The 16,649-nt window shown below is 38.7% G+C and overlaps 1 protein-coding gene across 7 annotated transcripts in view; it reads left to right on the forward strand.

The window, feature by feature from the left end:
- Positions 1 to 331: 331 nt before the first annotated feature.
- The window catches only part of hdac4 (histone deacetylase 4), a 317,998-nt gene continuing 301,680 nt past the window's right edge, over positions 332 to 16,649 (forward strand). For 4 of the 7 annotated variants that reach the window (XM_052044275.1, XM_052044186.1, XM_052044757.1 and 1 more), the window contains exon 1: positions 332 to 3,110. The gene's annotated coding sequence lies outside the window, so the exon portion shown is untranslated. Of the gene's footprint in view, positions 3,111 to 3,537; positions 3,739 to 3,759; positions 3,896 to 16,649 lie in introns of those variants that run through there. The other 3 variants (XM_052044517.1, XM_052044442.1, XM_052044359.1) reach the window with 3 other exon arrangements.

Here is a 16,649-nt window from a genome sequence, read left to right on the forward strand (position 1 = left end):
TGGACTGTAGTAGCAAAGACAGAAAATTGGCTAAATAACAGGAAATAAAGTAGTAATGAAAGATTTTTTTGTCAGACTGGAGGTACTCAAACCACTGGTTTTCTTAATATATATTAATGAAATGGATGTGGGTGTATAATTTCCAAATCTGCAGATGGCACAAAACTTGATGAACTGAGGAGGATAGAAACTCACTTCAAGGAGACATTAACAGGGTGGTGGAATGGGTGAATAGGTGGCAGATAAAACTAAATGCTGAGAAATGAGGTAGAAAAAAATGACAACAGGTAATATAAACCCAAAAACACAATTGGTACATATGCCACTAGCTTGTTGTAAGTGGCAGAGCAGGCTCAGGAAGTGGTTGAGAAGCATAAAGGACCCTGGGCCTTGTATAAAGAAATACAGAATACAAGAGCAAGGAGGTCATGATGAACCTTTATGAAACATTTGTCTGGCTGCAGCTGGAGTTCTGGGGAATATTCTGGGCACCACACTTTAGGAAAGGTGTAAAGGCTTTAGCAGAAAAGATAACCAAAATGATTCCAGGGACAGATCGAGGAATCTGGGGTCATTGTCCTTAGAACAGTGGATGCTGCGAGGGGATCTGATAGTGATTTATAAAATCATGTAGACAGAGTAGATAGAGTGAAACTTGTTATTGGCAGAAGGCTCAAGGATTGGAGGGACTAGAATGAAAAGCAAAAAAAGTGCAGATGCTGGAAATCTGAAATGGAAACAGAATACAGTGGAAATATTGAACAGGTCAGAGAGCACCAGCAGAGAGAGAAACAGTCAATATTTCAGGTTATTAAGCTTTTATCAGAACTAGAAAAGTTAGAAGTCAAACATGTTTTAAGTTGCAGAGGAGGCCCAGTGGAAAGAACAAAGGGAAGTTTGTGGTAGGGTGGAGACCAAGAAAAGACACATGCTTGTTCATTATGGCTGATTTGTCTGAAGGAAATGAGTGAGAACACAGAAAAAAAATGTTGGAACTGTGGGATACACAACACTGCAGTTGCTGGAAATCTGAAATAAAAGAGGATTTTGGAAATAACTAGCAGGTCAAAGCTGGATACAAGATGAATGTGATTGGTAAAATAACCAAAAGTGATAAGATTTTTTTTTGTTTTACAGTGTGATCTGAAATACATTACCATGTGCAGCAGTGGAGGCAAATTCAACTGGAGCTTTCAAAATTGAGCTGGATAAGCATCTGATAGGAAAGTGATAGAAATCTGGTAGGGCTATGGAGAGAAGGCAGAGGAATTTGACTAGCTAGATTGTTCTTACCTGTTTGGACTTGACAGGCCAAAAGGCCTCCTTCCCTGCTTTAATCATTCTGTGATTCTATGATTAGTCAATATTAAGTGGAATAAATACCTCATTGTCACTGAACTGATAAGGCAGTCAAGAGTCGAACACATTCATGGATCTGGATTGATATAATGGTCTACATAGATTAACTTGCTTTCTCAGTTCTGATGAAGGGTCTTGAACATGAAAAGTTAACAGTTTCTCTTTGCACAGATGCTTCCTGACCTGTTGAGTTTCTCCAGCAGTCTGCTTTTATTTCAGATTTCCAGCATCTGCATTTTATTTGATTTTCATTCACATATTTACACATTCTAGACCGAGTAAGCACAGCAATTTTCCTTCCTGAAGTACATTTGCAAACAAGATGAATTTTACAACAAACTGGTATTTTGTGGTTAAAGATTGAATTTCTTGAATTTAAATTCCCTAATTGCCTTGGTGAGATTCCAACATCAGTCTCTGAATCCGTGGTCCAGAATCCCTACTGCTAGCCTAGTAATTATGTTCCCGTGCCCTCGTCTCTTATAAACCATTGTACTCAAATATTCGACAAAATAGCATAAACGCGTTTCATTCATTATTCTACTAAATCTAAGTTATTAAATCGACGGTCGGATATATACCACTTTCCGACAAGTTACAATGAATCGCAAGGCAACTACTTCTGCGGCCACATGAGGCACTCGCCGAATAACCATGGGATGCGAGTGATGTATTAACTACACGTAAACATAAATTATTTCAGCTTAGAAGGGAATACAAACTGTCCTTGGTAAAGGCCGAAATTTTTACCGCACATACTTTGCAACTTCCGTGTAGCCTGTTTTGTACAGTAATACGGCAACTAAATCCAACTCTTTGCATCAATTTAGCAACGATATACTCCACCCAGCAAGCCTCGACCTTATAGTATCGCCTTGGTTGTGGAATAATGATATGAAAATTAATTAAAACTCCAAAAGGCCCGATTTAAAGCAAAGTAAGCTGCAGATAGAAGTCCGAGAGGGCGGGGGTAAACTGAAAGCGGAAAGCGAGTTAATAAATTGTATGCGAATTTAATACTGGATTAACCCAGTTCTCCAGGGATAGTTTGCAACACCTCGTGATATTATAGTATGCACTTTTTCTAGTATTTCCACCTTTTTTCATAATTCAAAATTCTAAATGATTTCGACTTATTTTCGTGGGAGGGTGCAAACCTTCACAAAGCAGCTTCGAGGTTGAAGAAGCGTAACAATCATTGCTTGGTCGTTTCCAAAAACAAATGTAAGGTTTGGTGGCAAACAAAAAATCCAACAAAAGCAGCAAACTATGCAATGTAAATGGAATGATATGCATTAAAAAATGATCGGACGTGATGCAACGCATAAATGCACATCAGCAGGCGCTCTTGCCCCCGCCCTCGCCGGACCCAGGGCGTCGCGCGCCCCGGGTGTGAGTCCGGGGACGCGCGACACCGGCAGCGATCGAGCTCGCGCTCCTTTCAAATCGATTCCATCCCCAGAGAGAGAGGAAAAAAAAGCCAGGTGCTAAAAATAGACAAGCCGTTTAGCCGGCGAGCGCCCCGATTGGCGGGCGGCAGTCACGTGCCCAACGGCCAGCTCTCCCTCCCTCGGCTCCGTCTCTTTTAGCTTGTTTGTTCAGCGAGTGTCAGTGAAGCGAGCAAACATGGCGGAATCCCTCGGCAGCCGACGCTGATCGCCTCCGTGCTTTCACTGCGTGGCCAGACGCCTGCCGAGACCCTTGCTGATCTCAAGCCCGTCCTCTCGCCTTCGCCGCTAACTGCAGCTTTGGTAAGACGCGCTTGCAATCTTTACCATTTAATGCTATTTCCCAGTTCAATTGTCCCATTTCCTCCCCACCCCTCCTCTCAATGCACAGTGGTTGGCTTGCATATGGCATTACAAGTTTAGCTTTTGAAAGCTTTCCCTGGTCGATGGTTGGGTTTAAGTAATTTTTTAACACCCCGCCCTACCTCACTTACCGATTGAGGCATTTAGTGTTGACGCCAACTAAACTTTATAGACGGACATCCCCTGACGTCGGGGATTGACTGACGGTTCGCTGTCCAATTAGTGTTTCTGTCAGCGGTTTGTTTGTTATATTATTAATGGGAATCACCCAATTGGCGCATGATGGAGGAGGGACTTCCTGTGTATTAAGTTAGGTTGAGGCAAGGCAGCTAGGCGAGCCCCTGGTTCTTGTGTGTGTGTGTACACACGCATCTCTCTCTGCTGTGTAATGTGCGTGCTTAAACTCTACTGTTAAATGCAGCATGGATCAGCCTCTGAATTGCACTAAATAATACTTGGATCGTCCCAAGCATCAAAAAATGATTCTGAAACGAGCCCGTCTCATTGAGCCCTGGATGAAATTGACACGGTTTATGTTTATGCATTGAGGAACAGCCTACTCGAAGTGGTGAATCGGCTATTTCAATTTGAAATTGAACCAATAGACATAAATAAACAGTGGGAAGGAATTTCGTGTGTGAATTGATGTTTCTGATTCGCTCGGTTTTTTTTCCCCTCGGAAATTAAACGTGTTTTGGGGGATGGCAGGTCGATTGCAACCTTTTGTGAGTATGGAATATAGCTAAAGGGGGTCCAAGATGTATTGAAGTAATGGGAATGATGTAGGGTGGGGTGATCTAGGGGAAAAGAAACACATGAAAATCGCTCAACAGCATGCGGAGTCATAATTCAAGTACTACGGTGTTGAAACATAAAAGGTTCAATTAAATGAATTTAGTTTATCACTTGCTTCCGGATCTAAAATTACCATAATTGACATTGGTTGCCCTGTGGTACCTTGTTCACTTGCATAGGGATGAACCTGGTTACGAAGTATTGGCACGTTTTGATTTCTGAGCTGATCCTGCCTTCGTTTGTGTGCATACAAGTACATCTCTAGCAGGAATAATGATGTTGTTATGTAGCTGCTGCTTCTTGGGGTAAGGTGACAATGGTCTAGTTTTAGTGATTTTTTTACCAGTACTCTGATACTAGTCTGGTGATAGGAGGTCGAGTGCCTATTTATTGCTACTGGTTTGCTGGAGAAAAGAAGCTAGTAAAAGGAAATGTGGAATCTAAAGAGTTTTAATCTATTTAAGATAACTATTTGAGCGTTTGGTGTAAAGATGATGTAGATTTGTTACTCTTAGTTTGTTAATCCACCCCAACAGGCCTTGCAACAATTCCCAGCAAATTACTTCTTTGTATACAATTGAAACATCACAAAAATGAATCAATGAAGTAATTCTTATTCCTTTTGTAATTTATAGTATTTATATAAACGGGGGGGGGTAGCGAGGGTTGAAATAATTAATGTAGATCAGTGGCTTGGAGTTTTTGTTTTTAAACTTGGTGAAATGCAACTGCAAAGGTGATCAATTGGTAGTGAGTTTTGATTGTTTCTGGCACAGTTCTTCATCTTAAGTGAAAATTTGTAAACTTGGGTAGGAAATGAGATCAGATCTCAGCCACTTTCATTTTGCATTAATATTTTTGTATAAATCTGAATTACAGCTTGAAAGCCATTGAATTGGAATTATAATTAAGATCTAAACTTTGGTGTTAAAAATATGAAAGTGCTTGGTACTAAATACGTTGCTATCCACTTGCTTTCAGAGCTGATGTTAGCTTGATGTAGCCGCCAATCATTTCTGGCACCTTGTCGTATAATTTTAACAATGGTATATGGAGAGTGTGGATTTATATTTGAATGATTTTTTAAGGGGTTTTTATTGCAGCAGTACAGATTCAAGAATAAAACAGAACAAGAATTAATTCAACTCTAGAACAATTAACTTCTATGCTTTTGTTCTCAAATTGAAAGAATTGGTATGAAATGTATGCAAAACTCAAAATCCATCGTAAATGCATGTTTGGGTGGAGTATGTTTGACAGCATGACTGGACAGTTTTCAGAAATAAAATAGCCACTGCTGTTGGGCAGCAATATCTTTGGATTCCATTTTCCAGCTCTACATCCTTGCCTTCTCTTATGCAAACTGAATTTAAAAAGGTTCATTGCTGTTGCATTTTTTAAGTATCAGAAGTAGTCATCCAAAGTGGTCCTTGCATCTGCTCCGCCATTTAATAAGATCGTTGCTGATTTTTTTTAACTGTACTAACTTATCTAATAATCTATTGATCTGTCTTGAATATACTTAGTGAATGAGCTTCCACAAATCACTTGGGTAGAAAAGTCCAAAGATTCACTGCCTCTGGGAGAAGAATATCAGTCCTGAATGGCCAGCCCCTTATTTTGAGAATGCGACCCATAGTTTTAGACACCTCAGCCGGGGGAAACATCATCCCAACATCTGTCCTGTCAAGCCCCATGAGAATCATCTCTTATTCTTAAGAGGTTTAGCCCCCATCTGCACTGCAATCCAGCTTTGTACTATCGGAAGACCTGGATCCAAATCATTGACCTAGATTGTGAAGACCTGTAGCCTAGTGAAATCCCATGAGTTACTTCCAGACAATCCAAAAGTGATCCATTTATTCTTGCTCTTTGCTTTTTTTTCCCTGTTAACCATACAGATCAAAGTATTACAGTGAATCCCACATGCTCTCATTTTGTTTAATAACAACTTGTATGGCATTTCTGAAAGTCTGAATACGCCACATCCATTGGTTTCTCCTCATCATCTACTAGTTACATCCTCATGAAAATTTAACAGATTTTTCAAACTTTTGTAAATCTATGATGATTCTGTCCAATCCTATTATTATTTTTAAAGGGTCACATTACCACTTTCTTACTAATATATTCAACATTTTCCTTGCAGTCAGGCCAACTGGTTTTTTAAATAGCGGTATTATTTTTGCTACTTTCCATTCTGTGAGTACTATTCTAGAGTCTATGGAATTGTGCAAGGTGACAAGAAATGTATTCACTCTACCTGAAGTCACGTTTTCAAAACATTGCAATGCAGGTCATCAGGTCCAGGGGATTTCTTGGCTTTCAGTCCCATTAATTTCCCCAATGTTTTTTTTAAATAATGCTAATTTCTTTCAGGAGCTCATTTACTGGACTTTTGCTCTTCCCTGTTTCTGGGACGTTTATTGTGGTATCTTCCACGATGATAGACACAGTAATGTAGAGGTTAGCATAATGCTCTTACAGTGCCAGTGACCTGGGTTCAATTCCCGCCGCTGTCTGTACGTTCTCCCCGTATCTGCGTGGGTTTGCTCTGGTTTCCTCCCATTTTCCAAAGATGTACAGGTTAGGAGTTGTCGGCATGCTATGTTGGCGCCAGAAGAAACTTGGTGGTCTGCCGCCAGCACATTCCCACTAACACAAAAAGATGCATTTCACTCTGTGTTTCGATGTACATGTGATGAATAAACAAATATCTAATACCTTTTTTCCATTTCTCTAATGTAATTTCCCCTGCCTGAGTCTGTAGGGCACTTCATTAATATTCACTAACCTTTCCTTTTAGCATATCTATAAAAGCCTTTACAGTTTGTTTTCCTGTTTCTTACTGGACTTTTCATCAGTTTTGTAATGTTGACTTTGTTTTAATCCCCTCAGATGCTGCCTGATTTGTCACTTCTTGCATTCTCTCTTTCAGAGATTCTTCACTTTTCAAAGGGGAAAAGTTTTATACATTAGATTTTTAAAAATGTAAGCAGTTGTCAATGTTGTACTGAAATGCTTGGTCTCATACACAAGGATAAATTATTTGTGGAACTTTGATCATATTTACTTATAAAGGAGAAGGGAAAATATAATAAATTACACAGAAACTTCACAAATCTTGTTTTTACCTTTGCACACATACATAAAGGAGATCAATTTTGTCTTCACCTTTCTGACTGGTAGAGGATTCTTATTTTCGGATAATACCAGATGAAGAACGTGTGGATTGAAACTAGACAGCAGAGCCTTGTGGAAAAGGCACCAATGGGAGCTGGATCTGATAAGAGACATTACAGGCCATTTTGAATATGGGTCAATGAGTATTGTTAATATAGTTTATAAATTTTTTTTCATTATGCATGCCTTATTAATACAGAGTTGTTTCAAATTGTAAATTAAAACTACTCCCTACTTGGGGTAAGATAAATTGTTGAGCTTAAAGATATACTTGTGTCACAAACCAGCAACAAAAGAAACACACTGAGCATGATTCAGTGTTAAAAACTATTTTATTAATCACTACTTATGATAATACGTAAAATAAAAGTAAAAATGTTAGTATGTTAGAATTCAAGAATGTTAAACCTCGAACGTTAACCCCAAAAACTAAACTCTTCGTGTGTGTGGCAAAGTCCAAAACTCCCAGTTCCGGAATGGTTCTTAAAAGTTCAGTTCCGCAAGCCATAAGGTGAAACATGAGCAAGGGCTTCTTCAACAACCACCGTTGTCAGAAGATAAGATGTAGATGTAGAAAAACATAGAGAGAGTACATACGAAATCCAAATGTTCCACGATGGAACCCAAACGACACTTCAGTGTTTACTCGGTAGTGACTTCTTCACCCCGAAAAGCATCCGAACCGTGGTCGTCCACACACAAATACCTGTTTCCTTCTACAGGTCAGCAACAAAGTGAACTCCACCGGATTACTTCCAACTTCCATACATGGATTTCAGTGGCAAACACAGTTATTGTTTCTCATCCATCGATAGAGAAAACAAGCAGGCTGGTGTCTCTCTCCCTTCTCTCTCTCTCTCTTCTTCTAACTTCTTCAACAACGTCATTACGTCCTTTATCTTCTATTGACGTAAGCACGCCCCACACACACATACACACAGACTCTCTATCTTAAAGGGACTTTCACTGAGTCCGTAACACTTGTCAAATCTACAACGTCTGTCCAGAGCAGATAGCAGTAGACCATTCATTCCTCAAAACGGCTTTGCTATTTAACTAAATTATGGCTTTCCATAGCTGTAAGCTCAGTTACTTGCTTAAGTGTTATAAATCTTAATATCCTTGCCTAGCACAATTTTATTAATCTCGTTTTTTAAATTTTCACTTGCTACTTCTCTCTGTCTAGCCCCTCCTCCACCTTCTCCCCCCCCCCCCCCCCCCCCCCCCCATCTCAACAGCCTTTACTGGGAGAGAGAAAGAGTTCCAATTTTACACTTTTGTTTGATGAGGTGTTTTATGACATCACAAGAACAGCCTAGTTCTTTGATAGATACATTTCTTTAATACAAAAACAGAAAGTGCTGAGAGCACTTGGAAGTTGGGCAGTATCTGTGGAGAGAGAAACAGAATTGTGTTTTAGCTTGGTGACTGTTCTTCAGAACTGGAAAAGGCAAATGGGATTTTAGTCATTATTGCAAGGGGGATAATTTTGTTTCAAAAAAGAAATTGTACTCTAATTGTCTCACTATGTTGAGACTAAATGGAATACCATGTATATTTTTAGTCATATTTAGGGAAGGAAATACTTGCCTTGGAGGCATTACATAGATTGATTCTGGGTATGAAAGGGCTATTTTATGTTCAGAAGAATGAGAAGTGATTTTATTGAAAGGCAAGAGATTCTAGGAAGACACAATAGGGTAGACATTGACAAGATGTTTCCTCCGTTGGAGTCAAGATTTTGGAGGGCACAGGCTCAGGAGAAGGGTTTTAGAGTGAGTTGAGAAGGAAACTAAAGATTATGGGAACCAGTCTGGAAAGTGAAGGTTAAGGTCCTCGTCAGATCAGTTATGATCTTGCTCTATAGCAGAGCAGACTCAAGAAGCTGTGAGATCTATCCCTGCTCTTTTTATTCTGTCTCAATAAAAGCAGCAGAATTCTTGAAATGCATTCAGGAGGAGTTTTTAAATTGGTAATGGCAAGTTCAACACTGCCTACTAGATTAGTTTTAGGGATTGAATCTGGGCAACTGGAAAATGTTGTATTGGGAGAGCAGTTTATGGGCAGTGAACATAATTCAGTTAGATTTAGCTTCTTTATAGAAAAGGACAATACGAGACCAAGAATCAAAGTTCTAAGTAAGTACATCCAATTTTAAAAACATGATTTATGATTAAGTAAAAGTGAACTGGAGGCAGGAAGTTAAATTGGTGTTGGAGCAATGGGAGGCATTCAAGGAGGAGATTGTGAAGGTTAAGAGCATATTCTCATCCCTGAAAAGAAAAAGGAAAGCTCTCTGTTCTGGACACTGGGCAGAATAAAGCAAAAGAAGATACCAAATGTTCATGACAGTAGAAATCCTGGAGGAGACCTAACCATCAGAAAACAAATTAAAGCAAAGATGGTGCAGGAGAAAATATCGGCAGATAAAATTTACATGTGAATGGAAAGAGGAGTAGAAAGGAAAGAGTAGGTCAAAAGATGTGCAAAGTTCTGAAATGAACACTCTTCATCTGCCTTCTTGGAAGAATAAATAATATAAGCATTGACATTGAAGGGAAAGATTGTGAGGCATTAGAAGTAATAAACAGAGTGAGAGGATAAATTAATATCTTTAAGAGTGGACAAGTCACCAGGCCCAGATGAAATGCATCCCAGGCTTTTAAAAGGCATGGGCTCTAAATCTAAATTTTCTGTGCTGTCTGGTGATAGGTATGGGACACTAGAATGTTGCTGATGTTGCACTGTTGCTTTAAAACAAAGAAAGAGATAGACACAGTAGTTACAGGCTGGTCAGTCTGACATTAGTAGAGGGCAAATTTTTCAAAAACTTTAAGGGATTATGTGCCACAATTTAGAGAAGCACTAGTTAATCAAGAATGCTCAGTAAGGACTTGTTAAGGGAAAGTCAAATCTAACTAACCTAATTGAACTTTATGAACTTGATGAGCGTAGAATGTTTGATGTAAGATGCATGAATTTAGCAAGACATTTAACAAAACTCCACATGGCATATTGCTCAAGGAAGTCAAAGCCCTTGGGATCCAAGGGAAAATGGTGCTTTTTAAAGTCCTGATGCAGGGTCTTGACCAGAAGCATCAGCTATACTTTTGCCTCCACAGATGCTGCCTGGCCTGCTGAGTTCCTCCATCAGTTTGTTTTTTTGCTGGGTATAAGTCAGCTGGGTATTAGTGGCGAAGAGCAACAGGTAATGGTCAACAGAGCTTTTACTGAGTTTGTTTTTTTGCTGGGTATAAGTCAGCTGGGTATTAGTGGTGAAGAGCAACAGGTAATGGTCAACAGAGCTTTTACTGCATTGGGAGTTAGGCCCTGTATTTTTTATGATGTATGTATAAGTGATTTGGACTTGAATGGAAAGACAACAGTTAAGAAGTGTGGTTGATAAGAAGAAAGGTCAAAGCTACAAGAAGATATAATTTAGTTAGGTGGACACAATTGGTAGATAGTTTTCAATCGGGAAAAGTGTGAGAAAATGCACTTGGGGGAAGTGAAACAAAGAAAAGGATTTCGTGATAAATGGTAAGATGCTATGACATGTGAGGAACTGAGTGATCTTGGTGTACATTTCCACAAATTGCTGAAGGTGAAAGGACAGGTAGATAAGGTAGTTTAGAAGACATTGGAACCATACAAAACATTAGTTAGGCCACAGCTAGAGTACCATTCAGTTCTGGTCACCTCATTACAGAAAGGGTATGGCAGCACTAGAAAGCATACAGAGAAGATCTAAAAGAATGTTGTCGCAACTGGAGAGCTATAGTTCTAAGGAGAAAATTTCTCTGCCATTGTGATTTTCTTTGGAACAAAGGTAGTTGAGGGGTAATTTAACTGAAGTGTATATAAAAAAAAGAAAGAATAGATAGGGTAAAGTGTAAATATCTATTTGATTTGGCAGCAGGTTAATTATTAGGGTTAGGAGGAAGTTAAGAGAAATCATTTCATTCAACGAGTGATGGGTGTCCAGAATTGATTTCTGGAAAGGCTGGTGGATGCATAAACCATCATGACATTTTAAAAAGTACCTGGGATGAGTTGTGGAAGAGCCATAATTTGCCATGACCAAGAGCCGGGAAGTGGGATTAACCTAAAGTTCATTTTTTGTTGACATGGATGCTAAGGGTTGAATAGTTTCCTTCTGATAAATTTCTCTAATTATGTGATTGAAATAGGTTTTGCTTTCTCGTAATAAACATTGTATGTGACTAATACATTTAAAACAGATGGTGATTGATTTCTGATATTAAGGAATCAAGTGATAGTAGTATAGAACAGGTAAATGGCAGAGGTAGGTTTAGGCGTGGTCTTTATAAATGGCAGATCAGGCTGGAAGCAGAGAATGGTCTACTCCTGCTACTTGTGTCCTTATCTAGTTTACAGGTTGGGTCATCAATGTATTGAAATCATTCCATGAACTTCATGAATGGCTCCTAACTATAACATATTAGTAAACCTCATTAATTGGTGCATGATGTTCATATAAATGACTCTGTCCCTGACCTCTTGTTATTATTGTATTTGATATCACTCAGTTTATTAGAATATACATTTTGTCCATTGTTTTGAGGACAATTGTCTGAGATTAGAACCAAGCTATGACTTGTAAGGTGATGTAATTAGAAGCATAAGAAATGGTTTAGGGCAAAGTGGGTAGGTGGAACATAAAGATAAACTTGATAGTTAATGTATCTAATGCAATTAATGTTTTGCTTTCAATGTTCATGTCCCAACAGTCTTTGCACAGCAGCAATCCATCCTGTCTCTAGCCAGTCTCATTGATGGTTATCACTGTCCGCTGACAGTCTTCCTTTTCAGTCAACCATTTCATTGCCTGTCCATGGTGATCCAAGACCCACCATTTGTCCAGTGGGTTAATCTGCTTAGGAGTCTGCTAAGATGCATTTGAATGAGATACACCATTAAACTTTGAGACATACAACTTAAAAAAAAAATTAGGGCTTGGTGTGGTACCACTGTTCATAGAATTACAATATATAGTGCTTGTTTTTTCTTATTTTATTTTCCCATGCCATGTAGCATTTCTGGGTTGGATGACTTATGTGTAGTCCTCCCTTGTTGCACTGCCTTCGACTCCCTCCAGCTTTCCCCTCATTTCCTTTAGGCCTGGAGATTGTATTTGGCTTCTGCTCACTGAATATCTCCAGTAATGTTGCTGAGGTCATAAATTCATATCTGAGGACATTAAGTTATATACGTTGTTATTTCATTATGCATTGGAATAGCACCCATTCAGTTCTCTTTTATGCTGTTTAGTTAGAATTATTCTTCTTTTGGGATGGATAAGTTACATGGGACTATTGTGAATGCAGTGTGCATTAATAACAACAAAGTAGTAATTAAATGTGAGCAAATGACTGTTGCAATTCAGTTAAGTGGTTCAGGTGACAGAATTAAAGCTTTCCTGTAAATCTGCAGCATTGCTAAATATTTCCTAAACTAAGAAACTGACTATTCATAGTGGTGGTAAAATGCTTTGAATTGTTTGCTCAATTATATGATCAGTGTAGAGTCAGTTGTAAGGGAAAACTAGGAGACAGTGTGGGCTGATGATTATTTTGATGGCGGAATGAATTTTGAGTGGCAATAAACTGGCTGATTTTGTTTTGTCAGATATTCGGATGGCCTAATTTGCATAGTGTATTTGTGTGTATTTTGTTTTTGCCTTGCATTGTCATTTCACCCCATAATAGACCATAGTAAATCATAGGAAAGTACCTGAGTGACTAAATTGATTATGTTTTTGCTAAAGTAACTTGGAGGATTAATGAGATCATTGCATTTGATGTAGTCTGCATGGATTTTGACAAGGTACCACAATGGCAGGCTGGTCAAAAAATGTGAAAGCCCATGGGATCAAAGGGAGGCTGTTAAATTGGCTCAATAGCAGGCAGCAAGGGAAAATGGCTGACTAGTGTTTTTTTTGTGTGATTGGAAGGTTGTTACCAAAGCGGCTCCATGGAGTTTGGTACTCATTTAGTTTTGATAATATTTACGATTTAGGCCTTTTATGTAGGGGGCATAATAAAGATATTTGCAGATAATACAAAATTGGCCATGAGGGGGTTGGTGAGGAGGAAAGCATTAGATGGCAGGAAGATGTAGATGCAATTGGAAAGAAAAATAGCAAATGGAATTTAATTCAGTAAAATATGAGTTAAATGCATTTGGGGAGGTGCAACAAGGCAAACAAAAAACAATAAATTGGGAATACTGAGTGCTGTGGAGGGAGAAGGGATCTTGGGAGTGAATGTTCTGAGATCTTTCCTTACCAGGACAGGTTGATATGGCAGCTTTTTTTTAAAAAAAAAGCTGAGTTTTGGAAATGTAAGAGCAGTGAATTCGTACTAGAATTCTATGCAAAACTATTTGGGTAACAGCTTGAATACTGTATAGAGTCCCAACACCATATTCCAGAAAAGAGCTGATTTCACTGGATTCAGAAGGAGATTTATAAAGATGTTGCCAAGACTGGAAAACAAGCTATGGGCAAAGATTCAGATAGGGTTGTTTTCTTTTGATCAGAGGTGATAGGGAAGACTTGACTGAGATTTGTAAAATTTGAGGGGCCTAGATAGGTCCTTCCTGTTTATTCTGTTTCCTGTAGTGGTGGGGTCAAAAACTGGTAGGAATTCATTTAAAATAATTGGTGGAAGGGTTGGAAGGTATGTGAGGAAAGTTATTTTCACTTGGATGGTGGTAGTTATCTGGAACTTATTGATTGAAAGGATGGTTGAAACAGAAACCCTCATCACATTTAAAAAGTACTTGGATGTACACTCAAAGAACTGTGCCTACAGGACCATGGATGGCTCTTTTAGTGGATCGCTCTGGTTCCTGTGTTGTAAATTTTTTATGATTTTTATGACCCAAGAGGAGCTGCAATTCATTGTAACCCCCATCGGCACAATGGCAAAGTGCCATTGCTGCATTTTTGATGCACTTTATCTAAGAAATTAGTCTGGTTTTGATACCTACTTTCCATTATAAAAGCTTTCCTACCTAGTTTTTGGCCTAAAAATGTTCTTTTGTTTCACATAGCTGGTCACTTTTGATGTCTTGCCTAAGTGCCCATTTTTGTATAAGCCTTAAAGATAAATGTTGATGATTTATTTTATCTCAGTGGGGGAAGAGGCTATTCAAAGCTGATGACAATGTTAGTCCCTTGGTATTAGTGCATGGACTCTTCCTAGTAGGATTCATTAGCTAGTGCCTAGAATTGAGAACCTTCTGTCATGACTTTTCCTACTCTCACTACTTGGGATAGTAAAGTCAATGACAACACCTGTTTTTATGCCATATCTGAGGCTTGTTAAATAAACATTGATTCTGGACTTTCGAGGGTAATTCATTTTCTATAAAACAAGAAGACTACTTATATTATTAAAACCTTAAACTTGTCAAGTCTAGTCCAGAACAGGGCTTGGGTAAGTTAAATCTCTGTGTCACAAAGGGAGGCATAGAAATTAAACTTTGGTCAGTAGTGCTAAATAAGAGCTATAGTATTGACTACATTGTATTCGGTTCCATTGACTTTGAGTAGTAAATGAACAAAAGATGAACACCCTGGAGACTGTGAAAATAAGCAGTGAACATACATTATGCATGAGAAGAGATTTGGGTCACATTCCCTTTCTATTTTTGCCACCTTCCCCAAGGGGAAGTGCCTGGCTTCTGCTTGCCACTTCTTCCCTTGCAACATGGGGCAGGTCACAAGGTTTGCTTGAAAAAATGGCATGCTTTGAGACTTGCATCCTTGGTTAGAGGGGGAGGGGGGGTGGTATGGGGGGCTGGGTTGGGGGAGAAAATTGTTCAGGACCAAGATTTTTTTTAATTTCATATATATTTTTGATAATTAACTGCTACTTTTATGTATTTTTCACTTTTGGATTTCATGCTACTATTATTTTGCATCCTTGCCAACTTTTTAACTCTTAATTTGGTATTTAGTGTAAAGTTCATCACTTATAGAATTTTCATAATTGCTACCATTACAAAAAAAAGTACTTTGATTCATTGTATAGGATTTGCGTGTCAAGTTGAGTGACGTTAAAAAAAACATTATCTCCAATCTTACGGGCTCATTGACTAATAACAAGCTGAAGTAAAATGTGTCTTCTCTTAGTTGTACAATTGCACTTCATTGCTTTCAGTGAGAGAAGTACTGTTGCAAGCTACTTCCAAGGCAAATTTTAAAAGCAAACATGGAAAAAAATAAATTAATTATTTGTGCAGCACATCAGATGTGTTTTTAAAAATATACTTTCACGTTTGGGTCTCCATGAAACATGCTGTTTTCTTGCCTTCTCATAACTGTGGGTGAGAAATCAATGGAAATACAGATAAACTGAGAAATAGCAGGATCAATGCTGGAGCCATTCTAAAAGGATCTAATGAAGCCACGATGGTGTGGCTTGGGACTGCACAGGGGTGGCCTAGGCAATATTCTTCTGTCTGCCAAAGAACGTTGATTTTACATTTTTTTTTTCACGTTTTCCCACCAGTCATTTCCTTGATAAGGTGTCTTGGTGGGAAGCCTGCAGTGGGGTCCCATTGAGATTCAGATCTGAAATATGTTTCAAAAAAAGCATGGATCCTCTGTTGTTCACATATCATTGGTGCTTGTTTTATATTTCATTATGACATACTTGTGGGCAAAATGGCCTCCTATTATGTCAGCTTTTGGAGCAATCCCATTCCTGATTTTATTTCTCTGCAACCTGTTCTCTCTCACATGACCATCAACATCCTAACCCTGCTCAACAGTCCCAGCAGCCACCCACACAAGAGGTTATCTATAGCAGCCAATTAACCTAACAAACCAGCGTATCGTTGGGATGTGGAGGTAAACCGGATTATCTGGAGGAATCCCACGTGGTCACAGAAAAATGTGCAAACTCCACACAGACAGCACCCAAGGTCAGGATTGAATTGGGTTGCTGGAACTGTGAGGAGACTGTATTACCTGAAGTGCCACTGTTTTATGGAATAGCTGAAATTGATGATAACCAGTTCCCTGCAGGGCTAAGGTTTGTGTGTGACCTGGGGGATTGTTAAGTACCCACTCACATTATTTGTGCCAGTGAGGTAGTGTTGAAATTGCCTCCAGTTATTTTTATTTACTCCTTTTAAAATCATGAACATTCAGTAGATTAGTTCAGATTAAAAACTTCTTGTTTATCATTAGTTATTTGGGGTTGAGGTATTGCATTTAGTAAATCACATTTGACAACATGGCTGGAGAGTACTTGTCCTAGTGTTGAGCTAGTTGAAAGTATTGTTTGTTTAATTGTATAGTCGTTATTGATTATGGCTACTAAAAATATTATGTTTAATATTGATTGTTAGGATACCATTAAAGAAGTTAGTATCTGTCAATACATGGTAATTTTTTTTTGAATAAAGTAAGGGAATAATTCTTTAGAATTATACAGCAGACTGGATAGCATTTTAACCAAAGATCAG

This window comes from Pristis pectinata, chromosome 1 (genome assembly GCF_009764475.1).
Source record: "Pristis pectinata isolate sPriPec2 chromosome 1, sPriPec2.1.pri, whole genome shotgun sequence".
Classification (NCBI taxonomy): Eukaryota; Metazoa; Chordata; class Chondrichthyes; order Rhinopristiformes; family Pristidae; genus Pristis; species Pristis pectinata.